Raw genomic sequence first — 27851 nt, 5'->3', positions numbered from 1 at the left:
ATTTATCGCTTCCTAGGGAGAATGTCAATTGGGAAAACATGGCTTCAAAAGTATTTTGAAGTTCTGGACTTGAAAACAGCACAAGGGTGATAAATCTTCCGGTAATTGGCAAGTCGCTAGACAGTCTTGCAATGTTAAACAAAAAAAAAACTCCTATCCGGTTTCCTTCTATATACGGACAACATTCTCGCTCTTATAATTAGGTAGCCATGCTGAAGACTGTGCTGTTTTTCGCCCTTGTTCATAGCTATATTTGCACGGCTAGATCGCCGACTTTCTTTTTGGCGCTTCCGAAACAGACCTACCGCGTCAACCTAACGCAGGTATGTAAAACTTTCGCGTTAATAAAACAATGTACTGATGCCTTTGTGTTATAGAACTCATACTGACTATTTCGTAGCGCTCTGACCCGCTCCTGAAATTGTGATTAGCATAATTTTTATCAGTATATTGCATGTAAAAATCAGCTCTAGAGGGTTTTTGTTTCATCTTTACGAAAAAAATCGGCAAGATTGGCAGTTAATACAACTTCAAAATAATGTCGCTAAAGGAAGGAACCGAATTGCGTACCGGATATTGCGGATGGCACTTTCTCCAAACGGTGCTATGTTGATGCGACCTAAACCTAAGTTTAATGTCGATAAATTACCTTTTGCAGCAAAAGTACGGATAAAAACGTGCCTTGTTATCTCCTGTATCACAAGTAAAATATTTCACGTTAAAATAAATGGTCTTGCTAGCACCGTAAAAAGAATATGTCTTTGGAACGTGCGCAAATTCTGTAATCTTTTCTGTTAGAAAAGAAAAGGAGAACATCCGTAGTACAAAAACACAAACTTTTTGGCCACCCTCTGTAGTAGGTAAAAGTCGATGCCATGAAAACTGCTTGAATACTCTGTACGTAAGAGGGCTTCAAAAAACACGGGTACTTCTTTCACATTACTTAAACATTGTTTATTAACCGGTGAGTCACAATTAGTACTATACCACCATGCGTTCATTACTAGCGCGGTGGTAGACTTCAAGCGTTTCGTAACGAAATATTGGTTGTCTCACATTTTCTAGTTTATGGATACATCCTACATATGGACGGTTAACACCTCCACGGTTGGACCTAGGAAACTGCCTGAATCTACATGCCAAGTAGATGAAATATCTTGTGTAACCCTAGACGTAGTTGCTTTCACCAGAAACTACACTGACAGGGGCGATCGGTACGTTTTTGTTTTTAAATACAAGTAATGTGGCCTCCGGAATACTGAAAACTCAACTATTTTTGTCTATTTCGTAGACTATCTACCCATTTCCGGGGATACTTCCTTGACCCTACTGATGGACCAAGAACAATGCTTCTTAGTGAAGAAGGTAACATAAAATGTTTCTTATTTCGCATTTGATATGAAGGACTGGTTACGGGTTATTTAGTAGTTCACTAGTACTGATGGCTTAGCAACTACAGCTGCAGCCGGAAGCTTGTTCGACTGTAAGGGTGGAGCGATAACAGAAAGCGTCAATTCCGCTCAAGGCTAGAACTCCAGCTCCTGCAAGTTATTATCTGGATGTACGGCACAAATCATACGTACAGTTATTCATTCCGTGATATCTAAAATTGCAGCAAGTGGTTGTGCTGGTATTTGTATCCCTTAATTTAAAAGTTCAAAAATGAAAAAGGAAGTTTGGTATTGTACCTCGTTAACCAGAGTAGCTATATAGCCGCAATTTTCTCGAAAAATCCGAAATGTATGCCTCCGCATAATTTTCTACAGCCCAAACCATTCATTTTCTGAATAAGCAAACATTCTTGGTGCATATAATGTAGTTGTGTAAAAGTAACTGAACGCCATAATGATGTCTTATTCACAAAATTTGATAGGGCGCATTGTAGTAACGATTCCAAGATTTATTGAAGCACGGCACGTGCCAACACACTAATGTTTTTGCTGGTTTGTCATTTGAATACGAATATTACATTTCATATCATTGATCTTGCTTACATCCTGTTGTAAATTTTACGCAATTTCACGTTCGGCCTATTTTACCCTATTTCTTCGGCCAGCTCTCAAAGAACTTCTAAAACACTATAAAAATAAAGAAATGATGGCTTAAATAACAAATAACAAGGTTTATTTTGAATATTCCCTTCTTTCCCTTCTTCCCCGTTTTTACCTTCCCGCATGCAGGATAGAAAATCGGACTCTAGCCAAGTTATTTTCTTCGCCTTCATTCTAGCCTTGTTCTTCCTTCCTTTCTTTTGCGTTGAGACTGCTCTCACGATACCTGAAGATGATTTCCGTAAGCGGTCGTCAATTTGGTCCTTCAAGCCTACAAACAAACGGCAAAAGGCAGCGTCGCGGAGATGCGGCGGCTCTGGCATCAGTAATGACGGCCAAGGTATACGGACAAGCACGGAGCGACTCCGTCCGGAACACAAGTCCACAATTAAATTAATTTTCACCAAGTGCTTATATTCCCCATAAATAAATTATGCCAAGCAGTATACCAAATTTTTATTGCGTGAGCAAACGATCGGGCACGTGGGCAAATTTTTTGCCGTCAATCCTTGGACAGTAAGCTGCAGAAGAGAACGGAAGTGCATGAGAAGAGGGGGACGTCCACTAAGCCGCGGCGGCTCCGATGCAATAGTTGCCAGGGGGCGTCAAGCGGAAGCGTTGGTGGACGCACCGTTGTCCAAGCGTATCGCCGCGCCCCGTTACTGTGCACGGGTTAGAAAACTGAGTGCTCAGTGAGCGGAGATCCGTGTAAGAGGGGAAAAGGTGGAAATAGGAATGAATGTGACAGAATATCGTCGCTGGCGAAAACCTACTGTTGCGTCTTAGTAGACGGAGGTGTATACAGCTGCAGGATGGCGATGCACCTATTTGATTAGGCGTAGCGCTACACCGAAGAGTATTGGCAGCACGGTGAGTCTAAGCGAAGATGGCTGAATCAGTCTGGCCCGCAAACGGTGGACCCACACATCTGCGTCGTCGTCTTCGAACACCTGGCTAGCCAAGGAGCACGGAACGTAACACTCACTGGGGATTGAACACTGCACGGCGATCACACACACCACAAGCAAGGGATCACTGCTTGACAAATATCCACGTGACAATATATATAAACCAGCTCCACTCAACGTGAAAACTGTCAATGGTACAGCAGTGATTTGCCAAAAGGGCTGTGGCAGGCGCCGTCACTTGGTGTAATTTTACTACAGCCTGGCATTGTCAGCGAATGTTGTCAAAAAAGGGCTCCCAGGCCCTGTAAGGAAACATAAGCTCAAGGAACAAAGACCTCCGTGCAGAGAAGAGCGGACTTGCAGATCGCAATGGCTTGAAGGCCGACTTTTTGAAGAAGCATTCGGCTGCTCAAGCAAGCCGCCCGAGCGATGATCTGAACCAATGGACAGAACCGCCCCTTTATTTTGTACCTGCAGGATTATAACAAAATACTTGAAAACAATTATAACAATACTGAAAAATGCGAAAAAGCTAAAGCAACTGAAGTCTTCATAAAAAATTATTTTTCTCGGCAAACCTTCCGAAGGCGAGAACTGCTGCGGGAAAGCGCCAAGTTAGAGAAGGACACCAGAAAACAAGTTTATGTTGTCAACGATAAAGTTCGCATCGATGATGATGTTTTCGTTTGGGACGACGTTCAAAACGTAAGCGTGAAAATATATTCCCAACCATCTCTTTCTGGAAATGCATCACAAACCAATAACACTTCGCTGCAGAATTTTCGCCTACTGAATATCAACGGAAAAACATTGTAAAAAAACACTAAACTTGAAAACTTTTTGTTGTTCTATGACCCTGGTGTCGTAGTATTGACAGAAACATAGTTTTATGACGCCATATTAGATTGTGATGTTGCGCCCCCTCTGTACCACATTGACAGACGGGTCAGGTATTACCGGGCCAGGTGCGTCGCATTTATAGTAGGAACCAAAACAACCGTTATTTTGCTCAGCACAAATATATGTTCATGAGAGCTTAGACCTGCATATAAACTGGCAAGGGAAATCGATCGTCTTGATTTCTGCGTACCGTGCACCCGCCGGTGGCGATGAATACTTGAGGACGCTTTACGATTACATAATCAGGCACTCCAGAAGGTGCATCATTTTGGACTGCGACTTCAACATCCCCAGCATAAATGGGCCTAATCTCTGTTCACTTTCCCTCGCGGATCACATTATATTCTACATTAGGCTTGCCTGCAATCTGAACCAAGCACTCCACATTCCAACACCAGTGCAAGCAGCGTGTTCGTCTATTTTGGGCGTTGTTTTTTTTAGTGCTATTTCACCCAAACCACAAGTAAAAGTTGAAGATGGATGATCCGACCACAAACTGGTGATTCTTACATGCCGCTTCCAAAGCCCGATTGCAATGATCCCACCAAATCGAAAATATTCAAAGATTTTGCAGGGCGCATGACGAAAGTGCCCTCGATTATTTAGAATTGGCACTGGGTAAGTTCACTGGAGATAGCGTTAATTTGTTGGAGAAACTTTCCAGTCTATCTACCAATATTGCGTCGATAACTTCATTCTTGACAAAACGAAGTGCGTGTGAAACTCTAACCCTTGGATTAATCCAGAAATAATTCATTTATTACGGAAAATGAATAGGTATAAGAAAAGTAGAGTTCTTACCTTATTCAAAGATTAAGCTCCACGCTGACCGAAAAAATCCGCACAAACAATTTTTATTTTCCATGACGCTCACTCAGTTCATCAAGACACATCCCTCTTAGTTTGGGCGTCACTTAAACACAACTGATACCCACCACGTAAACAGTATTAAAATTAGAGATGACACTGTCAGCGATGAAGAGCAGATTGCCACTTAATTTCATCACTTTTTTCAGTCCGTTTTACCTTACCCTGATCGGTGACACTGAATCGACCAGATATGTAATTGTACCGACGTTAGTCCGAATGTTATTAGTTAGGAGGGAATCGTCTCCAGGCTTCTCAATCTAAAGCTAACTCGATCACCAGGGCCAGGTAATATTCCAGTTATTTTTCTTTACTGTTACGCCGGATTACTTGCTCAGTTTCTGGTATTTATCATCCGCACTTCCTTCCGTTTCGGTGTTGTACCCACTGTGTGGCAAATTTCACGTGTCATCCCAATCATTAAAAAGGGTGATCGCGCCATTCGTACGAATTATCGCCCGATCTCACTTATCAACCCATGCTGCCAAATCGTGGAGCACATTATTTTGAACTACTTGACTGATTTCTTGAAGCAGCGCAATATTTTAACTTCATTTCAGCATGGCTTCCGTGAAGGTCTTTAAACAGCACCCAGCTTGTTAGTATTGTACACATATTCTAGTTAATTATCCGTCGGTCGGGCCACATTTATGCAACTTTTCTAGATTTCAGCAAAGCATTCAAGCAGGTTTCATATTCAGGCCTTGTATTTAAACCAAGTCAGCTCAAAATTCCCCATCACCTAATTAATTAGATTGAATCGTATCTAGAAATGCGCAAGCAATTTGCTGATATAAGTAGTAGCATTTCATAAAACGCCCCTGTAAAGTCAGGAGTACCTCAAAGAAGAGTCCTTGGTCTATTGTTACATTGTTATAAATTAATAACATAACTGCAGGTGTCGACGAAGGCGTTCGTATTCGTCTACTTGCCGACGATTGTCTTTTATACAGAGCTGTTCATTCCAGTAATGACCCAACAACACTGAGCTACAGTTTACATGCTATAACTAACTGGTGCGACACCTGGGATATGAGGCTCAATCAAGATAAGACAGTACTGATGCGGATAACTAATAAAAAAGGTACTATTTTATACCAGTACCTAATTAGAGGTGTCGAAATAGCCCAAGCTGGCAGTTTCAAGTACCTCAGTGTCAAATTTCCCTGCGTAGGGCACCTTGAGAAATCTTGGTGACGGTGTTGGCGACACCGCGGACCCCGAGCCCCCATACTCACGCTGTATTCTACCGTGGCTAGGAATTGTAAGGTGAAGGGCAGAAACCACAAACGGTGGCCGTCGGAGCCCAGGTCAAGCTCCAGCGGATGGGCTCCCTGTCTGTTTACCAGGCAAGGAGCTCCGGGACCTCTATCGGTATGAGGGTAACCCGAGCGAAGAAAGTACCCCCGTCCCCTGCTTTTATACTATAGCTTATGGTATTATCTAAACGCCATCACAACATGATCGGACCACGAAAAGCGGCCGCACCAAATTTTCTTTTCCACCACGTCCTAACTTGTGTTTTCCGAAACCGAACAACTACGGTCGCTTCTTATTGATAGAATCAGTTGACCAGTTGAACCCTTTTCCTTCTAAGTCAGTATTTGTAGTCTCCAAATTCCTTGAAGCCAAAAAACAGAGAACTGGTGAAATCCTTGTTGAGGACAGTAGCCAGGATCAGGTTAATAAACTACTTGCAGAAACCTGCATCGCCGACCTGGCCATCCGCGTCACTCACGCCCCACCGCAGCCTAAACAGCTCCCAGGGCGTGATTTACGAATACGACCTAGTGAATGAAACTGAAGCTTACTTGCTGGAGGGCCTTCGTGGTCAGGGCGTAACAGCGGTCAGGCGCATAACCATACGCAGAGATGACAAACAAATGACGACAAAGCACCCCATCTTAACATTCCACAGGCTGTGCCTTTCCGAATTCATCAACGAAGGCTACATCCGATGTCCAGCCCGCCCTTACATCCCGAACCCGCGGCGCTGTTTCAAGTGCCAACGGTTCGGGCACGGCCCGAACTCCTGCCGCGGCCGACTTACCTGTGTAAAATGCGCACAGCACGACCACCCATCCGAAAACTGTAACGTGCAACAATTTCTTTGCGGAAACTGCCAGGGTCCCCATGCGGCCTACTCCAGGAAGAGTGAAAAGTTTTAACTCGAAAAGAAAATCATCAATATCAAGGTCACTGAAAACGTGACCTCCACTCCGCGCGGAGCTCGGATGCCGCCGATGAAGGTGGGCTTGCGTCTGCTTGCTGCCCCTGGTTGCGGCCTGGTGATTTCTTCTGCCAAATCCTGTCGACTGCGCCAATAAAGATCGTTTCCCCGAAGTCCGGTGTCGATCAGGAACCCAATCGCCTGAGCTCCGGTTGATTTGGCAGGAGGCTGGCAGAGCGATGGTGTTGAAGTTTTTGGAGGCGGCGGTCGAATTGACGAACTCGAGGGGTTGGGGTTGATTAGGTGAAACGGAAGTTTATATACAGCTATTTAGAGTAGGATAACTGAGTACATGAGTAATAAAAAGAAAAACTTCAAACTTCAGCTAGACGCTAGCTCCGAGTGCGCACAAATCACTCGAGCTCCTCAACGTTGCCTAACTCTCCTATTCTCGGAGCGTACACAAACCGCTCGAGAAACCACGGCCGAGACTCTGTCTCGCCGCAAGATCTGTCTAGTTGCCCGGTATGGCGCTGCACCCTAAACCTCCGACGCGATCTTAACCTCGACTATGGGGCTCACAAATCCCAACCTAGCTTTAACGGTCGAGACTCCTTGTCCCGCCGGGAACTGCCCAGCTCGGCGCTCAGACGAGAACCCTTTCCAACGGCCAAGTTCGGCCTTATAAAACCTCGAGATCAAACTCTCTCGGGAACGCCCCTGTAGCGTTCGTACACGCGTATGGGAGTGCCCGAATTCACGTAGACTGCTGTCACTGAGCACGCCACGGAATATTCAATGAGCCGCCGCCATCTCGGATCAACGGACCACCCGCGGGCCACCAGGTGCGTACGACCCCGAGGGATGAGCGCGAAAGACGCTGCGCAGTGCACTGCGCCGGCGGGGGCGCTTTAAGAATAGTTTCTTGCACGGCGTGCGCTCGTCCCGACGGCGGTAATCCCTCCACCTCCGCTCGTCTAGCAGACATTCCCGGAATCCGGCGGCGCTGTCTGCTTTCTCAATGGGAGATTATCCTTGTGGTATGCGGTGGGCCAGACAATCCGTCTCCCATGCACGCCGTGACGAATTGGCGGTGTTTGCAGCGCAGTGTTGGCAGTGCTACGTTGCTAGACAGAGCGGCGGGCTCTCACGCGAGCCCGGGCGCCCGGCTGCTAATCTCATAAGTGGACCTTACAAATGTCTCCGGCGATGTTCGATAAAAAACTTAATAAACCAAACCAAACTGTGCTAAATGCCAGAAAACATCCGCCCTCACCCGCGCAATAGTCATATCTAAAGATATACCAAAGGGAACACTCATACGTCACACATTCCACTTCTATCGAGACATAGGAGGCAGCACTCTCCATGCAGTCATCTCAGAATCACTGCCAACCAATTGAGAGAGCACGGAAGGAGCTACTGCGTGTGGCGCTATTGACTTTGATTTCAACTGTCAGTTCCGTACAAACTGTTTACCCCTTTTTCGCAATCTCCTAATATTTTTTTACGAATTAAATATTTTCTTTCTATGCCTCTTAGTTTTCGTTAGACAAAAATTATAACGTTGAGTCCGGCCACAGCACTAGAGAATAAAAAGTTTAAACACACATTGTCCCCTGTCCATTTCAGACACACACAATGCACACAATCGTGGATGGCCTGTTTTTTTTTTTCTTTACCCGGGCAAATAAGAACTATTGTGGCTTGTCTTCCTCTCACACTCACCTTGACTTTTTGGAAACCATATCTAATAAATGTACCGATTCCCTTTTAGAAAACACTCCCTCCACGTCGAGCTCAGGCTTTCGCGTCGTGTATCGTATACGATCGAGATGTAGATGTCATCTGCAACCTTTTTAGTTATTGATGGGTGTCTTATACACCCATTAATCCATGTTATTCGCATTACTGTGATCTTCCTATTTTAGCCACATTCCGTTTCATCAAGTGTGACCTAACATCGTCCAAATGTCCCACTTTTCCCTTGACTGCATTGGCGACACTAAACAACGTACACATATTATCTGCGACAGTAGGCAGGAGCCGATTGCGGGAGCGACACTGGCTACCATAAGCGCAGGCTCCAACATCGATGTTTCTTTTGTGCTGGTATGTCCTATGACGACGATGGGCTATCCAACTACCGCAAAAATTCATTTGCACACCAATCGCCGAGCGGGACGTGAACGCCCTTTTCGCAGTATGGGACTAGGCTACAAATTGAAAAGACGGATATCTCTTGTAGCATCAGCCGAGCCGGTTTCTTACAGGAACAGCCTTTATTCAGAGGCGCACACTGGCAGCCTCAACACAACAATCCCCAGCCGCGTAAAATACATGAGCTTATCTACACATGAGGCATCAGTGACGCATGCGCATCAGCACCAGTACGTCGGCGCTTCCAGCCATAACATAAATAATGATAACGCGGCGCGAGCGCGTGAATGCGACATGATAACTCTAGTGCAAACACTCTATGACCCTAGATTTGTGCGGTCCGGAAAATGTTTCATAAACTGCGCTAACCAAAGGCAAGTACCCGAAATTCAAGCATTCCTCCGCCCCAGTGCGGACACGTTGGGTATCACTGAAGACATCGTTTCCTCACCACCCATGCCATTGAACGAAATCGCCTCCGCCACTGAAGCCATCGCACCATTTAACTTGATGTCCGGCTAGCGTGCGAGAAATCACCCACAAGACAAAACACCTTCGAATTCTCTAAGGGAACACAACTTTGGGTCAAAGAAAGGAACGCTTCACTGTATACCCAACAAGCTTATCCCTTCACTTCATTTATTTAGAGTCAGGGCCGGTGAGCTGTTAGGGAGACGAGTGGGGAAGAAAAAATAACTACATACCTAAAAATGAGAGAGTAAAAAAAATGATTGGCGAGTGCCCACTTGAATTGTTCCGGTTCACTACAGAGAGAGAGAGAGAGAGAGAGAGAGAGAGAGAGAGAGAAATTTTATTTCTCCAGCAGAGGCTGATGTGTGGGCGTCGCCCCTTGGAAGGCGTCCCTAGTCCGGGATGCCTTAACTTCGGCTGGCCGTCCGTGCTCGGGTCACCAACTTAAGCTGGATATCCGGGTCCGGGCTGGCCAGGGAAGCCCTCCACTGCTCGAAGGTTGGGTTGGAAAGGGGGGGCAAGTCTGGAGTTCGTTGGCACTCCCATATGATGTGGTAGAGGGTGCCAGGCTGGGGACAGTAAGCGCAGAGGGAAGGTTGTTGGGTGAGGAAGATGAGGTGGAGGTGGGTGGGATGTGGATAGGTATTCGTTTGCAGCCGCCGCCAAGTTGTAGCGTCCTCTCTGGAGAAGCGCCAGTGTGGTGGTGGGAGACGACGGCGAGTTTGCCGGTAATGCGAGAGAATCTCAGTGTAGCCACTGAGTGGGTGGAGTTGATCGTGAGGGGGTAAACATTGGCCACCGTCGGCAATGGCTCGGTGTATCATATCGCGAGCCGCGGCGTGAACCGCTTCATTGCGGGGGATGGCGGCGTGTCCAGGAGCCCAGACGATGCGGATGTCAGGGGTCGTTGAGCAGTTTTTGAGGATGTGAAGTGCTGATGAAGAAATTCAGCCAATTTGGTAATTTCGGCAGGCTGTCTGCGAATCGGTGAGGATGGTTACTTGGTCAGGGCGGGAAATGGCGGCCAGGGCAATGGCTATTTCTTCGGCGACATCGATTGAGCTTGTGGTAGTAGTGGCGACAGTGACGCATGATGTAGGCAGGAAGTATGTTACAGTGCACAGTGCCGTTAGGTACAAATTAGGCAAAATAAGGATTGTGTGGCTAACTGGCACGCCTATTTTCATGATAGCCGAAAAGGCGGCGCAAAAAAAATTAATTTAAAAGTTGGTTGTAAAAAAAATTGAAAAAGACACAACCGCGAAATGCGGCGTCAAACCATTATGCAAGGAAGATTTATGAGTTTTTTTTCCACTGATGTTTGACCTGTTCGTCGTAATTGGTTAAAGTGAAACGTTATTAAAGATTATGTACGAAAGATTGAGCAAAACTGACCTAGAAGTTAACAGCGCCGTCACGCGAGTGGAAAGTTAGACAGGCTTTAGAAACCGGCTTGAATTACTTTGGCGTAAAGTGCTTTCGCATTCGACTGGCGTTTGCTTTTCCAGGTTTCAAAGGCAGCCGGAGATATCTGCGCGCCATGTGTCCCACTTTGTTTCAAAAGAACCCGCCGCGGTGGCTCAGTGGCTAAGGCGTTGCGCTGCTGAGCACGAGGTCGCGGGTTCAATTCCCGGCTGCGGCGGCCGCTTTTCTGATGGAGGCGAAAAGCAAAAACGCCCGTGTGTACGAGATTTCGGCGCACGTTAAAGATCCCCAGGTGGTCAAAATTAATCCGGAGGCCTCCACTACGGCGCGCCTCATCGCCTGCGTTGCGTCGGCGCGTTAAACCCTACAATCAACCAATCAATTGTTTCAAAAGAACAGCGCCGGCCAGATCTTGTATTCCTGTGCTTCCATGCGATTGCCACGATTCCGATGTTCTTTGTCTACATACAGAAGTGCACTGTGACTGGATCAAAATGTGAAAATTTGTTTAGAGTGGTACAGAGATAAGTGACCATGTGTTTTGGTCACTGCTTATAAAAAGTAGCAAACCTTTTTTGTAATCACGTTTGCCACCACAAGATGTACCTGCTTACGGAGAGCCCTTCCATTTTGTAGGCATTATTACCCATGTGCTTATGAATAACTAGAAATACAAATGACAATCGAGATTTAAAAGCAAAAACTGACATACATGAAAGTGTGTTCAAAACATTGCAAAATAATTATGGAAAATAATGTAGCGTTCTTTGTGTACAGATTTACCGGTCATTAAGAGCTTCTCCCTCTAATAGGTGTGAATGTATGTACTCTTGTTTATAGGAAATAAGATACTGTATGCCTTACCTGCTCCATTTGAATTGTACACTAATACGCACAACCTGTGCGCTTTTTTCGTTATTGGCAGGAAGTGAATACACATTTTACGTGGAAACCCTCTTGTTTTCAAGTGACAACAACTCGTGTGGTGTATTTTACACTGCATTTTTTGGATTCCCTCCTTGTAAGTATTTCAACTAAAGGCTGCATTGTTGATGGTTGCTATTGCAATTCCCTCTCAATATGTTAACATAGTGGAGTTAATCGATTTTTGGGTTATACGTACCAAAGCAACACCTGGCCTAGCGCGCCGTAGTGAATGGCTCCCGGTTAATTTTGACCACCTGGGACTCTACATGCGCCAGAACCTCGACACACGCGCTTTTTGTACTTTTCGCCTAAATTAGAAAAGCAGCCGCTGCGACCGACGTCGAGATCGCGACCTTGCGTTCAGCAGCATAATCCCATTGTTATGAAGAAATGGGCGGGATCGCGCGGGGATTTATGAGCCGTGCTACTGCATCTACATGAAAACACGCGTTATATTCAAAAGACAATCCAACGTTCGCGAACGGAAAGTGGGAAAGTCTATTTACAACACTCCTTGAGGACTCGGGAAGAACTGGCATAATTCAGTCCGCTGGGGCTGCCACAGTGCTGTAGAGTAAAAAGAGAAGGGGCCGGGGCTTGGGCGAGTCGATGCGAGGCGGCGCTGTTCTCGAGGCTGCTGAGCTGGCTGAGCTCTGTGCGCCGATAAGCTCCAAACCGGCGTTATGTTCCCACGGTGAAGAACATGGTGGTTCCGAAGGCTATCGGCGGGATGAGAGAGCTTAGGTCCGAAACAAGGCCTCGCTTCCCGCACTGCGCGTCACTGGTGCACCGTTCACTCGTGGGCCGGACACCGGCTTCTCCCGGCGGCGTCCACGACTGTCGTCGGGATTACACTGCGACGGATGGTAACTTGGAAGGCAGCGCCGGCGACAGACCCCGTGCCTACACCGCGATTCCAAGACGCCTTAAATAATTGGGTGTTCTCAAAATTTTTCTAGTTTGAAAAGCAATTTTAACTGCGCATTTGTTTAGCAAATCGTAATTTTCTAGTACACAGTTGAAAATACCCAGAAGTTGCCAAACGCGCGCACGTGAGCGCGCAATTCACGGCGACCACCCGGCAGTTTAAAAAAACCAAGAAAATGCGAGCGCTCGAGTTTGCCTGCCTCGCGGCAACCGCCTAGCGTCCCCGGCGCATGTTTGTCAAGCCAAGTATACCCACTAAGGAGAATCGGTCAACATTGGCCAAAAATACTCCAGTGTTCGCCGTATTCGTGGCAACACTTGCTCCGAATGCGACAGACACGTCATAGCGCAGGCTCCTCCAAGGTGATATCCAATGATTATCACTTCAAAAAAATGAAGGATGGTACACTTATAGCAACAATGATAGAGTAAAGGTCGTTGCGGGAGCGAAGAAGCAAATCGGCTCGAATCTTGGGCATAAACCTTCTTGATTGTCGTAAAGGTTGCGAAGGTTGCTTCGCCACCTTTAAGTCTTACGCAGTAGTGTAAGCTTCCTCTCCTTTTTGTCTAATACTTTATCAAAGGCGTTTGAAAAATTCATAGACAGGGCATCAGCTTGATTGCCGTTAATAGTATATGTAGCGAATTCATGTACTGTCTGTACTATCTGCGTACATCCAGATAAAGTATCCCTTCCGAAACCCATCTTGCCTTTGGGTTAGTACACTATGTGTTTCCTGAAATGCAGATATGTGATCGTGTATAACGTGTTCTCGTAATTTACAAGTTGAAGCTAAAGAAATTGGACGGTAGTGGCCAACCAAACGTTTGGGTCCTGCCTTATGCCGTGACTTCACCGTGGCGGTTCTCCAGTCACTTGGCAATTGTCTCTTATGTAGGGATCTCAAAACCAAAGCACGTAAATACATGAAAGGTCATTCTGCGTGACGCTGTAAGAACACGTTCTCAATATTGTCCGGTACGAGCGACTTTTTCTGGATGAAGTTTTCGAAGCATAATAAAATACCATCTTCCCTTATCACATCTGACATTGGATGAAAATTTTCAAATGTCGGCAGTGAGCCATTATGTTGTATGAGTACAGATTTAAAATGTTCGTTAAATACATTGAAATTAATTTATTCCGCTTTTATTCGTACACCGCCAATATCGAACACGTCACAGACAGAAGATGTGGGACTTATTGTCTTGAAAAATTTGTCAGGTGTTGCGATTATAGGTAAATCTTGCCAGTGACTGACTGTGATGACGGTTTTTATTTTGGTCGGCTGATTTTTCAGCTTCCAAGTAATGTCAAGTATTTGTTATTTTGTACAGGAAGCACATTTACATGACTGCTTCTTTTTTAGCCTCTTTATTTGCCTTCCAAGCGTAATCTGTTCCGAGAGATCCAGTGATTTTTCGGCATTTCTTGTGATTTATAGAACCACCGCGAATAAATGACTGAAATAAGGATTTGGTGCTGCACTATATTGTGCTTATTTATGTAGGTGATCAATACGAGAGGAAATATGCGCGAAAAGGGTAATTAACTCATTGTATAGGTGGAATTGTGGTTGTAAATTATGCCAAACAAACACAGCTGGAAGAGGTTGCGATAAGATTCTGATGGAGGCGAAAAGCAAAAATGCCCGTGTGTACGAGATTTCGGCGCACGTTAAAGATCCCCTGGTGGTCAAAATTAATCCGGAGCCCTCCACTACGGCGCGCCTCATCGCCTACGTTGCGTCGGCGCGTTAAACTCTACAATCAATCGGTTGCGATAAGAAGTTCGAAACAGCGTTTTGCATGGTCAGTATACTTGCCACAGGAGTACACTTGCCACAGACTTATACACAAAACACATACCACAATACCTAGCACACTTTCTATCAGACGAAGCAATTTTCAAGCTCAAAAATGTGTTAGCTTACCTTGCGAATGTTGATTTTTGAAAGGAAATCTTTTACTGTGTGTAACCACAGCCTGCCCTCAATGAAGAGGACAGTGCTGAAGACTTTTAATGTGATGCTCAGGGGCCTCGCCTTTTTCCCCTTGGCAGAACGGTCTCTCCGTGGAACCCTGTTTTTGAAGACCTTACGTACTCGTGCTTCCTGAACTGTTTTATATCCAATTTGCAACTCTAACCATTGGCCCCATACACCAATTTTAGACAAGCACCTCTAACTGACACCCCAGCACTACGCTTGGCGCCCTTTGGACTAGTAGCCCTTGCGTCATTAAACCACACCATCATCATCATCATCACTAGGAACCTTTTGTTAACCATTTACTGTCGTAGTTTAAAATATTGCATGATGCCAAATAAATGGTAATAAACTCGTGAAGTTCCTTAAAAATAGGTTTCCAGTGCTCAATCACGTCCACCATGAGCTCTTTTTACACCAACTTACGGCTAAAAAGTCGTTTTAAGCTTCCGCGTTGATAGGGTATTCTTCACACTACATAACAAAGGTTCTCGTAGGTTAACAGAAATATTCAAAATATCAGTGTGGTTGAGATGTGATGCATCTACATCTACATCTACATGTGATGCATCTACAAAATTTTGCCGATGTCGGTTATATTTACCTTCATTATGTTGCAGTAAAGAAGGACATTCACAACGCCTCTTTAAGGTCCACGTTGAAAAATCTGAGTGACATAAATGCGTACCTGGATGGTTCAGGTAAGATTTATATTTACATTTTTAACACAAAAGCGTTTTAAGGGGAGGGCTCGACCGAATATATTTTTGGTATTAGAAGTATGCGGTTTTATAAACGTATTTAGTAAAATTGAACATTTATGTCACCAAGGTTTTTACCTAGCCTTTCTTCCTGTGAAATTCGAAATACACAACTGCGAAGCTTTTGGATGTGAAGCATATTATCACGCAGTGAAATAGGAAGCAAGGTTCCTGCGAAAACTAACGTTTATTTCAGCGAACTTGTGCTTAGCAAGAACCAAGAAGAAAATACAGGCAGCGAAGCAGCAGACAGGTAATCTCAACCACCCCGTAAATCCCATCCTGAATAACTTTCTCCTTCTCGCCCTTCTCTCTCTTCTCTCCAAAGCTAGTTCACGTCACCAAAAAGAGCGGCACGAGAGGCCTGCTGACAAGCTCTGGTGGCTCAGGTCCTTCCGGTCCTCCAGTGTCCTTAGCTAACTTTAATTTTTTTGCTCTCCCCAAACTTTTGGGGTTTCTTTGATAAATTTTTCAACAACAATAACAAGTACAACGCAACATGCATAGTCCAGCGTCGGCGAGATGAATGCTCCAGTGCCTCCCTTGCAAACATTTGTGCCTCTGCACTGTTCTTTCTTGAACAATCGAATTGTATTGAGAACAATATTGATCAAAGGAGAAAACTCCAAAATACTGACCACAGGCACACAACCAACACCAACAAAAGAGCAAACATGCGCACAGACAGAAAAGGATAAGACAGTAGCGCACTGCCAGGCCCTGGTAACACAGCAAAAACAACACATATTTATGGCATTCCCCTCCATCGTAACTGTGAGAGATCCGATTTTAAAATAAAATGGTTCTCTTAACAATAGCAAAGCCATCACCTGGCGTAGTAAAACTGGAGTGAAACCAAAGAACCAACTCGGGCCGCGTGCGCCATCCTGATGTCGAAGCCATCATCCGACACAATCTTTTTGGCAATTTAACCAACACGACGTTTGGCAGAAGAGCCAAAATGTCGCAGAAGCTTTTTCTGAAGCCATGTCGTGTAATAGTACTGCAAAAAATCACAAGATCACCTGGGTGATGCTCGCTGTTTTCTTTTTCCAGACTACGCACTGCGCCGACCCCGAGCTGTTGGTTATTTGTACAGGCTACGTCAAAAGCGATTGAAACACAGTAGCTGTAGCCGTACCGCACAGGAACGCCGTGCAGCTGCACCGGTGATAAATAAAAGGAGCAGAACACGCATGCGCGCCTGCCGACGGCGATAATACACCAACATTTATCAACTCACTTCCTTTAAAGGGCCCCTTAATAGGTTTTGATCTTAAGCGTGCTATCGCTACATAGGCATTCTTTTTTTTTTCTTGTTTACATGTGAAGTCTTGCCACCGATCATAAGACCTTTTATGTAGCTTTTTTTGCCTCTGACGTCGACTCCATGATGCAGCTGGCGCTGATGACTATGGTGCCCCTATTGGCGCCCGGTTCCATCAAATGCCCCAGCCAATGAGCGTCTCCGGCTCTCGGGGAAGCCTCGGGTGAACTCGGTTGCTCGTGTAGCGTCTACCAAAGTGATACTACGGCACGGCGTATCTTTGTGGGGACGAATGTCGATCATCGCCATTCTCCACACGAGCTCAGCTGAGGTTGTTTATGTAGTGCGTCGTTTACACGATGTAAATAACTTGGACAATCCTGGAGCGTCTTCTGCAGGCAGAAACGCTACGCGCGTGACCGCGGCAAGCACTTGCCTTCACGGTGGACATGAACCTTGCACGAATCGGCACACATCGCAGCCACTGAAACTGGTCACCACCAGCCAGATCCGGGCTATTGCTGAAAATCAGTTTACAAATTCGTCGAAGTGGATGATAGTGCGGTGAACGTATATGCTGGGGTTCGTCGTCGTCGCGACTTTATAAGACGGTCACCGAATAACTGCGGTGACGGTATGTCATTTTCGCACGACCCGGCCTCAGAGGGAGCTGTTTCCCGCGACAGCGCCGCACGCAAAAAAAAACCCGCCCGCATCTTCCCACGGGGGGAACTCCAGTAAATTCGTCGCAGAGTGGCGGGGGTATCGCGTGAATGTGGCGTAATTGGGTATGGTTTGGGAATGCTTAATCGTTATTTCGTCTTTATTATTCTTATTTATTGAATGAAGAAGCGAAGGCAAGGAGCGTAAAGTTAAAGTCTGACTTTATTGCTTGGTGCCATCAAGCAAAGCGTCAAGTCAAGCGAAAGCCAAGCAAAGGCGCCCTTGACTGAATTCCGAACGCGCGCTCCGCCGCTTATATACACACCACCCGCGTTCGAGGGAGAGGAGTACGGGGGAGAGACGCACATGCGCACACTTCCGTACACAAGTGTGCGAACTTTCCACGCACCCACCACGCCGTTAACACGTGTACACGCCCTGCCGCCGTTACTGTTGAGCGCGACGCAGCGCACGGGTAGCTACGACGCATGCGCGCACAGACGCGCTCCCTACGCACCGCCGCACCTGTTGTTGAGAGCGAGGAGGGTACGGGGCAGAGACGCGCACCTGCGCCTCGACGCGACGCGCATGCGCAGTGAGCGTGTGGACGGCGCCGACAACATCGACGAGTGACATCGCGAGCCTAAGAAATGCTCCGCATTTAAAACGCAAGCGGGCCGGTAGTCGTACGTGTAAATCTTGAATTACGGTCGTGAGCCAGCATGTTGTTTCTGGATCCCTCCTATCTGGTCTTAAAACGCTAGTTCCCCCTATGCTGGAACTGACGTGCCATCGCTAGCACAGCCGACGCAAAAGGCAGTGCCACGCAGCCAGTAGTAGGCGGCGCATGCACGCCGGCTGTACGAACCGCTGAGCGGAGCCAATGGCTGCGCGCACCTCGGAGCGGAAGCGCTCTGACATGGGCCTCTAGGTTATTTTGCTCGAGCTTAGCAGCACGTTGCACCCACAGCGGATTGAGGCGCGATGTAAGCGTGAAAGCTCCAGGCCTTATAGCGTTTGCCACCCCATTGCGGGCCCCTTTAACGTGGCAAAGGGCGTTGCTCGCAGCCTACTGGTCTAAGCGATAGCGCTTATAGAACCGACACATCTGTGACCGTCTCTCACACATTTTCAACGCACACGAGCTGCTTGAGAAGATCGCTATCACAGGAATCTGAAGAATCAATTCTTGTTTTCAAATATTTGTAGGTTTTTTCGCTATCAGCGTCATCGCCGAGATTATTAGGCTGTGAACAATGTTCGAAGATGGGCTACAAGAAGCTGGTTGAGAGGTTAGATGGGCTATTGTATCCGGCATGCCAGCATGGGGGTTCTGTTTGCTTCGCTTACCACGTGGGGCGACGATACGTTTCGGCCACAGCTCCCGCTTTCCAATTACTTCTGACAGCTGTTATCTGTTCTCAAAAAACTGAATTACATAACAACTATGAGGTCCGCACGAGAGTAGAGGGTTAAATGTAATGAACAAACTGTAATAATTTCACTCGTACAGAAACAACGCGTCTTCTTTGGTCGAAGTCACAATGCAAAGTCCCACCCAAAACTTCTCTTGACGGGTGAGGGCGAAGCTCTCTGTCTCCGTATGGGTTCGACCCCCCCGGCACTGCGTGGTGAGTCTCGGGTTTCGGCTTTTAAATGCGGAGCATTTCTTAGGCTCGCCTGGTCCTGCGTCGTTGATGGCGGCGCCGTCCACACACTCACTCCGCATGCGCAACTTTCCTCCTTACACGCACAGCTCCGCGATACTACACTATAAAAAAAGAAATAGTCAGCGGCGGCCGGTTTCGAGGTACGCGGTGCTCTTCCCACTACGCTACAAATCCGGGACAGTGGCAAGTGCTACGAACGCGCCTTATGTCCTTGACTCATTCAAACTACGTCAAGAAGCTACTGATACAACGAAGGCACTCGAAGCTGAACGTCTACGGAAACGACGAAGTGAAAACTTTAGAGGGGGATGCTGAATTTCCCGTGGGAAAGCTGTGGCGGGAAGCGCCACGCGCCTTGCAGCTCAACCAGCCCCGTCCGCAGCGCCTCTGATGCTGATTGTGGCAGGATGCCCCTAGGGATTGGCCAACCAAAGAATCCATCACGAGATAGGTTCGCGTTCAACCACCGTCGTCATCTGCCCGTAGGGGAACCGCCGAAGAAGAAGAACGAGAAGACAAAGCTGCGACGAGGAGGGCGTGTACATTGCTCTCAGCCGGTGCACCAATGTCAACAACCTTCACCTCACCAAAGCTGACGGAGACTACCGATTCTACCACAGAGACAACATCGACAAGAACATGATGGACGAGTTTCGGCGCCTCGAGAACCACCACCTACTCACCGTAACACAACAGCACTTGCGTGCCTTTGCCACCGGTGTGGACCCGGACGCGGAATTCCCTCTGGCGCTAGTAAAAACCAGATCCCTCAACATAACGGCAACACAATGGAACCACACGGAACCGCCACGATGCTTCGCATCCTCATCAGGGTTCCCCACGGGAAGATGGTGTAATTTTTTCGGGGAGCTTGGCTGTCGGTTCTTGTTCTGTGGCGTTGCCACTGGTCTTGAGGTGATTTCTTACATCCCCCCCCCCCCCGCCCGCCTCAAACTGAGCATCGCTCATTTTACTCGTGTTTCCAAAGGGTATAGAAGCCGCACAAGACGTCGCAGACGTTCCCAGTGGATAACTTTACGGCGCAAGACCGCACTGCTACGTCCCGTCCCTTTAAAACTTCAATAATTCTTCCTGTTTTCCACAAGTGTGATTCTTCATGGTCATCCTGCACAATCGCAATGTCATCCACCGAAAGAAAGTTATTCTGCCGTGATGGTATCAGGTGCGCCGACAGCAGCTGTAGAAGGCATTCCTTCTGTCATATGTTCCAGAAGGCGTTGACAAGTGGCCTTCGGTATTTCCAGCCCCGGTTGATGTACGCTGCTGTAAAGAAATAACCGAGGTTTGTCTGGAGTCAGGTAATGCTTTCAGTATTTTCCCGTCAACAGATGGAATGGTGTCAGCACTGATAGCTCCCCTGGCTCCTCTAGGACGTAAGTAAGCGGGCGCGAGTTGATGGTTGCTTCCACATCGGCAAGGACCGTGGTTAGCTCCTGAAAGGACAGGCTTTAAAGTCCGAGAACTTTCCTCCGGGAAACCTTTACGGACCTGACCATTCGCTCCCATCAGCCACCCCACCAGGCAGCCTTCTCTAAGATGAACTTCCATGTGATGCACTGAGAGCTGCAGTAGTCTTGAGCGCCATGGCTGCGAAGGATTTTCCAGAGACTTCGTACGTTTTCGATGCCCTTTTGAACGTCAAAGCATTATCGCAGTAAATAGTTTCCGCAGACCCCCCACGCTACAATGCGTCGAAAAGCCAGCAGAAAACATTCAGTCGTAAGGCTGGAAACCAACTCCAAGTGAACTGCTCTCGTCGTTGCGCACGTGAATAGGGCGATGTAGCTCTTTTCGCTGGAAGTTTTGGTCTTGGTAAAGAGAAGGCCCGTGAAGTCGATGCCAACAATTTGAAAGGCCTCGCTGCGATTCACTGATTCACTGGGAAGGGGTGCCGTTGGAGCAGCAGCCGGTTTGAGTCTGTGCTTGGCACACACGGAGCATCGTGAGATTACTTTCTTTGCCAGCTGCCGACAGCACGGGATCCAGAAAATTTCGCGCAGTTCTGTTATCGTGTTCAAAACGCCTCCGTGAAGGGTTTGCAAATGAGCAGCGCTTCCTACAAGTCTGGTTATCAAGTGATCTTTCGGAAGAAGGATCAGGTGCTTTACATCTTCGGATGCCTTCGAAAACTGAAGACGACCTTCCACGTGCAGCAATCGTCGCTCATCAAGAAAAGGCTCAAACTGTGCGATAGGTGGGTCTACCGGCAGGCTTTGTTCCCTAGAAATTGCTCCAATCTCATGCTCGTAGTCGTTGCATTGCGCATGTCGCATCCAGGTGTTACTGGCCTCTTGAATTTCGTCGACTTTGAGATAAATTGTAGCACCCTCGCTCCGTTTTTGGCAGTTTCTCGGAAACCGCAAGACCCACACAGTCACTCTTATCAAACGTGTGTAACTGCTAAACTTTTCTGCGTGTAGCAAAGAGGCCGTAGAGCTAGTTCCTGTAAAAAGCATGGTTGTGCGCTTCTGCTTTTTGTCGTCTACTTCGTTGGTGTGACGCGTACTGTCACCTTTTTTTTGGTGGCCAGAATTCTGAATTCTGTTGCAGCTAACTTGGGCCTCTCCACCAAAGTGCATGTGCTCTAAGGGATTGAGCCGTCATTGCGCGCGTAAGCAATTAGCGGGGTTATCAGTACCTGAGAAATGCCTCCAACTTTCTGTGCTGTTCAAGCTCTGTATCTCTGTCACGCTAGTTGCAGCAAACGACTTCTTTACTTGGCCGTGCTTTTAACCAACAAAGAGTGATCGTGTAGTCGGACCAGAAATACACTGCGATTGTTTCATTCCAGGCAGTATGCAAGTATTTAGCCATTCGTGCTCCGATCACAGCAGCCATAAACTCTAATCGAGACAGAGATATCGCTTTCAAAGGCGCTACTCGCGATTTGGCGAAGGTAAGAATGGCGTTACCCACTTCATTGTCAATTTGTTCCGTAGCAACGCACAGGCGCTGTAGCTTTCGGGCTTGCATCACCAAATATGTGCATCTGCCAAGTTACCTCGGCGTTAGGCAGTGTGCAACGTGGAAAGAGAGTTCTTTGAGTTTGATATTAGTGAGATCTGAGCACCAGCCTTGCCATTCCACTTCGAGATCATCTGGCAGTTGCTTATCCCAGCCAACTCCTCTCTCCCATAGGCGCTAAAAAAGCACTTTTTCTCGTAATAACAAAAGGCGCGGCTAATTCCAAAGTGTCGAAGATCCTCGCTGAAGCCTGTAGCTCCTCGCGTTTAGTGCTGACTCCTGTACATGCGCTGATTAGAATGGCAGCGGTTGAAATGAACATCTCAAATTGGGAGGGCGTCCACAAAAGACCCAGCACTTTTTGCGGCTCTTCCGGAGGGCTACTTTGACCGCTGAGTGTCATCCTTTCCTTCTCTGAATTGGATGACCATTTTCTGAGCCGCATTCCTGCATCAGTCATTATCTTTTGTGTTTCCGCAGCTATCTTTAAAGCATCGTCCTCAGTGCTAGCTCCCGTGACCAAGTCGTCTACGTAGAAAGAGTTTCTCAGTAGAGCCGTAGTTTCGTGAAGTCCGACGCCCTGGTTTCCCAAATGGCGAATGAGGACCGCGTTTAGCAAGTACGGACTCGCTGTAGTTCCAAATGGTACTCTTTGCAATCTCCATTCCTCGATATTTAGAAGGGTGTCCGGGTTAAGGGGTGCTTCGCTAAACCACAGAAACCTTAGGGCATCCCCGTCCTGTGGTCGCACGCAGATCTGCATGAAGGCTTTCTCGATGCCCCCGACGAGAGCGACGGGGTGAAAGCGGAAGCGCATCAGAATGCGTACCATGTCGCTGATGAGCTTTGGTCCTTTCTTTAGGTGTTCATTTAATTACAACTGTTCCGGTGCATGGGAAGAGGCATCGAACACTACCCGAACTTTAGTTGTTTTTGACTGCGTTCGAATGACCAGCTCATGAGGCATGCACTACACATTCTCAGAAGCTGTTTCATTTTCCGCTCTTTCCGCATGTCCTTCATTCATGTAGGATCTTATGGTGGTGTCGTATTCTTCCGCAAGTTCTTTGCTGCGACACAACCTCTTTGTGAGACTCTTTAGCCGTCTCACAGCCATTTATTTGTTGTCTTCCAGTTCGGTAGCGGGTTCCTTCCACGGCAGGGACCCTTCATAGCGGTCTCCCTTTCTTTCGACGCTTGCAAGGGTGAATGAGCGCTCTTCTTGTTTCATTCCCTCTTCATTCGTGACTCAATGGCGTCCAGCTCCCAAACGTTTCCAAAACTGATTGTTCATCAATGTCGCTTTCCAAACCAATCTTCAAAATGCAGACGTTTTCCGCCATGGTCAGAGAGCTCTAAATGCTGAGTGGACACTGGAATATCCATCCTAACTTTGTGTCTATAGCTACCAAGCCGTTGTTCTCTGTGGAGCGTAGGACTTGACCTGGCAGAAATTTCCAAAGATGATCGGCTCCAATCAGAAATGCGACTCCCTGTACAGCTTATCGGCGATAAGTTTTTCCTTAACCACAATTTCCTGCACCAACGCATGATCTACAGGAAGTGGTACAATGTCTTTTCACGATGTCGAAAATGTCCTTAAATTAGGTATTTAAAAAACCTTCGAAGAAGTAAGAGAAGCTACTGCCCGGGTAAACAGGAACCACTTTGGGAAAACAAAATAGGAACTGGTCATTCCAAGAAATGACTGACTTGATAATTAATGACATATCACAAATGCAGACTCTTTTAATTACTTTCTCCTAATGGCAATCACAGATCCGCTAAACACAAGCGCACGCGAAAAGCCTCGACCGATTTCTTGCGAGGAAAGTTTCAAAAATCTAAAAAATATTAGCCTCACTGGAATTGCAGGGTTAATTAGCCGTTTCCGCCACCTTCTACAAACGAAAGTAAAGTTTTTGTTGCATAGTTCAATATTTACGACGCACAGAAATTACGCTCACCTGCGGTGGGATAAAGCGATTGCGGTAAACAAGATATCTACCTTCTGCAGAAGAGGCTTTGCATGAGATTTGCAACAAACAGCACTTCGATCATACAGTTGCGCTTTTTGAAAATCTGGTTGTGCAAGAATATTCGTTTCGTATAATCACAGAATCATTCAAAAGAAGAAAAAGAAACTGAGGAAACATCCCAAGCATGAAAGATTTAGCCCCTCTGTGCCCTAGCCATCATGTCTACTCTAGCAGACCAAAGAACTCATGTAGCGTCCCAACAAGCTCCAGCACGTATGATACAGCACGTATGAACGCATGGTACGTAAACTCACAGTTTTAACGCAATAGGTGTAATGGGGGTTAGATATAACGACACTATCAAGGCGACAATTGCCTTAAATAACTTGTCTAAATTGAATGAGCGTTGGGCAAACGTGGTGTGGTTTGGTTTCTACTAATTTTTCTAGTCGTTCTGCTAATAGCACAAGTTGGTGAGTTGTTTGTCGCCTGTATAACGTTCAACCTTCACCCACAGTGGTTTCTTTTAGTTATTTTCTGATTGTGCTAATTCATTTATCATGCTCAATCCCAAACCGCCGCCTCATAATTTAAAATTATCTGAATGCTTCCTACTGCGTTTTCCTTTTTCCTTCTTTGTTCTTTGTTCTCGCCTTGTTCTTTGTTGTTTTTTTAACAAGAAAGGCTTTTGAGCTGTGCTGCTCGTTACTATGTTTTTTCGTGTTTAGCTGTAGCCATTTCTTCCTGCTTTTGACGTCTATGTTAGTGATGCGTGCTATCACTTTTGTAAGGGCCGTTCAACAACAATTGACTGAATTATGCCTGTGTTGTCGCGTGACCGTGCTGCCTTCATGCACTGTAAGCGCCAGGGACTCGTAAAGCTGCCCACGTAACTTTTTTCCTTGGAGCTACCCACTCAAACTGGGCAAAATAAAGTATTTGAGGACGTTTTGCACACGCTACCCCACGATGTAACAAAGTACAAAGCCATCAGTTGACACCGTGGACGGAGCAACCGTTGTGGCTCTATACGACCCTTGTACGCGCAGGAACGCAGGAAATGGAATTTGTGATCTTAATCATCCTCTTCGTTATCCGGCTAGCGGAACCACTGAATAGAAGCCCAAACATCATTCAAGAATACGAAAAGGTGATTAGACTTTTGGCTTCAGGAAGAATTCCTAAAGCCTCATAAATGTTTTCCTATTCACAATACACAAAAGTAACATCACATATACGCCCACAAACAAGAATCTGGAAAGTAATAAAGGCTGACCTCCATGCAGCGAAGTTTCTCGGCGAACTTGGCGCGGCGGACGCCGTGGTTTGACGCGCCGCTCAGTTTTCGTCCACCCCAACCTCCATGCAATGTGACCCGGCGAACGCCGCCGATGGAAGACAGGACAGGAAGTACAACGAAGTACGAGGCTGTGATTGGCTGCGGCCTCAAAATGCAGTTTGCCGCTTCCGGTCGCGTTCGCCGCCGCGCGTTCGACATCTAGCTCGCGTAGATCGCCGACGAACAGCCGTATTTTCGACGCCGGCGGCGGAGCGGCCGCCGCCGGGCGACGTTCGCCGCCTTTTCGCCTACATTTCGCTGCATGAAGGTCGGCCTTAAGGCTGCCGACAAAAGAGGACGTAAAATCACATACAGCACTCACTGCGGCCTTACTGAAAAGCTGATGACCACATTCTCATCCTACACTTCGGGACACGAATGTTCCTCGTACCAAACGGGGTTCTTAACGCCAAAGTACTATACTATGCGCAGGATACGAAAGACAAAAACCACACATATACAAAAATATTCATTGGAGAGTTTGTTTGGTTGGCCACATCCTTCACTGAACAAAACCTGTCCTTTAAATGTGGCTAGACATCCACCCTCTTCCACGCAACATGGTCATGCGTATGGTCATGGCGAAGGCCCAACTAAGCAATTACATGTCCACCTCTGAGGAGACATAAAAGGCATCAGAAGGGAAAAGGTTTGGGCGTGTTGGTTCATCGTCAGACGGAAAACAAGCGCTAAATAAAAACACAGGACGAGGAGCGGACGGGACAAGCGCTAACTTTCAACAAAAAGTTTTTCACTGTTTTTCTTGTTTCGCCCACCGTTTTTGATGTTTCCCTTTCCTTTCCCCTTTCTTGATGCTGGCCAGACGTGTTTATAAGCGCTGGTTCTGCAATAAACTTTTTGTTGAAAGTTAGCGCTTGTCCCGTCCACTCCTCGTCCTGTGTTTTTATTTAGCGCTTGTTTTCCGTCTGACATAAAAGGCAGCCCTGATCCGCCCGTAACTTTAAGATCACTGTCTGCGAATTCATAGAGCTGCTTCCTCATGGGCCCTGAACTTCGGATTTTACCTTTGAGCTGCCTACAATATGCATCCCGTTTTCTAACTTTGTTCCCCCTTCAATAAAGGTGTCCTCTTGATCTCTCTCTGTCTCTCTCAGGAAAAAATAAAATGGTTGATATCGACTATGGTAACAGATAGCAGACATTTCGGAACAGTGACACTTTGTCCTGCTCAAACCGACCATCACCTTGGCCCCGCAACATCTCACGCCCTCAAACGTCACTAATCGTATATGGCCTCTCCCTTTTCGGTGAAACGCGACTGGAGTGGTCAGCTAACCTCGCTGTTTTATCTCGCTTTCAGTGGGTAGGAGGCAGCAATAGTAAATTCGGCAACACTCTTTAAACGACGTATTGCCGCTATCACGTCATTAATCTGAAGACTTAAACGTAGATGTTACCTTAAAATATTTTGTATACACGCTAACCACGTGATACTCTATTCAATTACAAATTTTAATCATTCATTCCTGTGACCGCATTTCAAAAACGTTTTATATTTTCAAATTTTCAAAGAAAACAAAGTACCCAGTTATTTACCGCAACAGTGGAAAAGACAGTTATCAGGGGTTATGTAAGCATCTCAAACATTCATTTCTGGGTCAAATGCGTTTCCCAAAAAAATGTTTTGTGGTTGGTTAAAATGCTCATGAGAAATATTTTATATGTTAAAATTATTGGGCAACGTTTTAAAACATACTGGTCATTTTACCAGTCCTGCATTGCACCCTGTTTCTTTCTGACCTGTTCACTGATCTTTTTTGCTACAGCAAGGACTGATTATTTGTACTGCCAAAAAAGAGTACGAGGAAACAGTACTGGACCCTTTCAGACTGAGCAATGCGACACAGTGTATCGACAACTTTGTAACACTACAGGAAATTGGCATGTATACAACACATCATGCTCGACAATGACATGGGAACCGACCATTTTGCGCTAGCTTTCATTTTTTGAAACACATTTTCTCTTTACGGCTCCCCCTCGGTTTGTAAAGTACCTACTTCTTTCAAAGACAACTTGCGGAATATACGCCCATCATTGCCAGAAAACTCATCAGTTTTATTATTTTTGCAACGCAAATGAAATAAAGGTGACGACTGTGATCAATACCCAAATTCTTCGCTTTTACTTATAAAGGGGCCCTGAAAGGCATTTGAGCACACTAAATGAACTAGCGCAATCGTTAGATTCGGTCGTCAACGTCATCTGTGCCAAGTATTACTCTTTTACTCGCAGCGGAAAGCTCACACTTTTGTTGCAAAGTTTGTCGCCCTTTTCTCACCCTTGCCTGCGCGTTTTGAGACGCCGCCATCTTCACATGTCTACGTCATCGACTCCCAAGTGTACGTCATAAGGTAGACATCGTGCTATTG

The 27851-nt window shown here is 46.6% G+C and overlaps 1 long non-coding RNA gene across 1 annotated transcript; it reads left to right on the top strand.

The window, feature by feature from the left end:
- The first annotated feature begins 209 nt into the window (after nt 1-209).
- Nucleotides 210-27581, top strand: LOC144141430 (uncharacterized). Its single transcript, XR_013316596.1, has 6 exons — nt 210-323; nt 1066-1214; nt 1292-1365; nt 11878-11973; nt 15415-15495; nt 27246-27581. It is a non-coding gene; the product is annotated as an uncharacterized LOC144141430 (long non-coding RNA).
- Nucleotides 27582-27851: the final 270 nt, after the last annotated feature.

The sequence above is a fragment of the Haemaphysalis longicornis genome, unplaced genomic scaffold (genome assembly GCF_048455015.1).
Source record: "Haemaphysalis longicornis isolate Haplotype H1 unplaced genomic scaffold, Haemaphysalis longicornis Haplotype H1 scaffold_6, whole genome shotgun sequence".
In the NCBI taxonomy this organism is placed as follows: Eukaryota; Metazoa; Arthropoda; class Arachnida; order Ixodida; family Ixodidae; genus Haemaphysalis; species Haemaphysalis longicornis.
The sequence above is the reverse complement of the archived record's forward strand: the minus strand, read 5'-3'. Positions and strand labels throughout refer to the sequence as shown.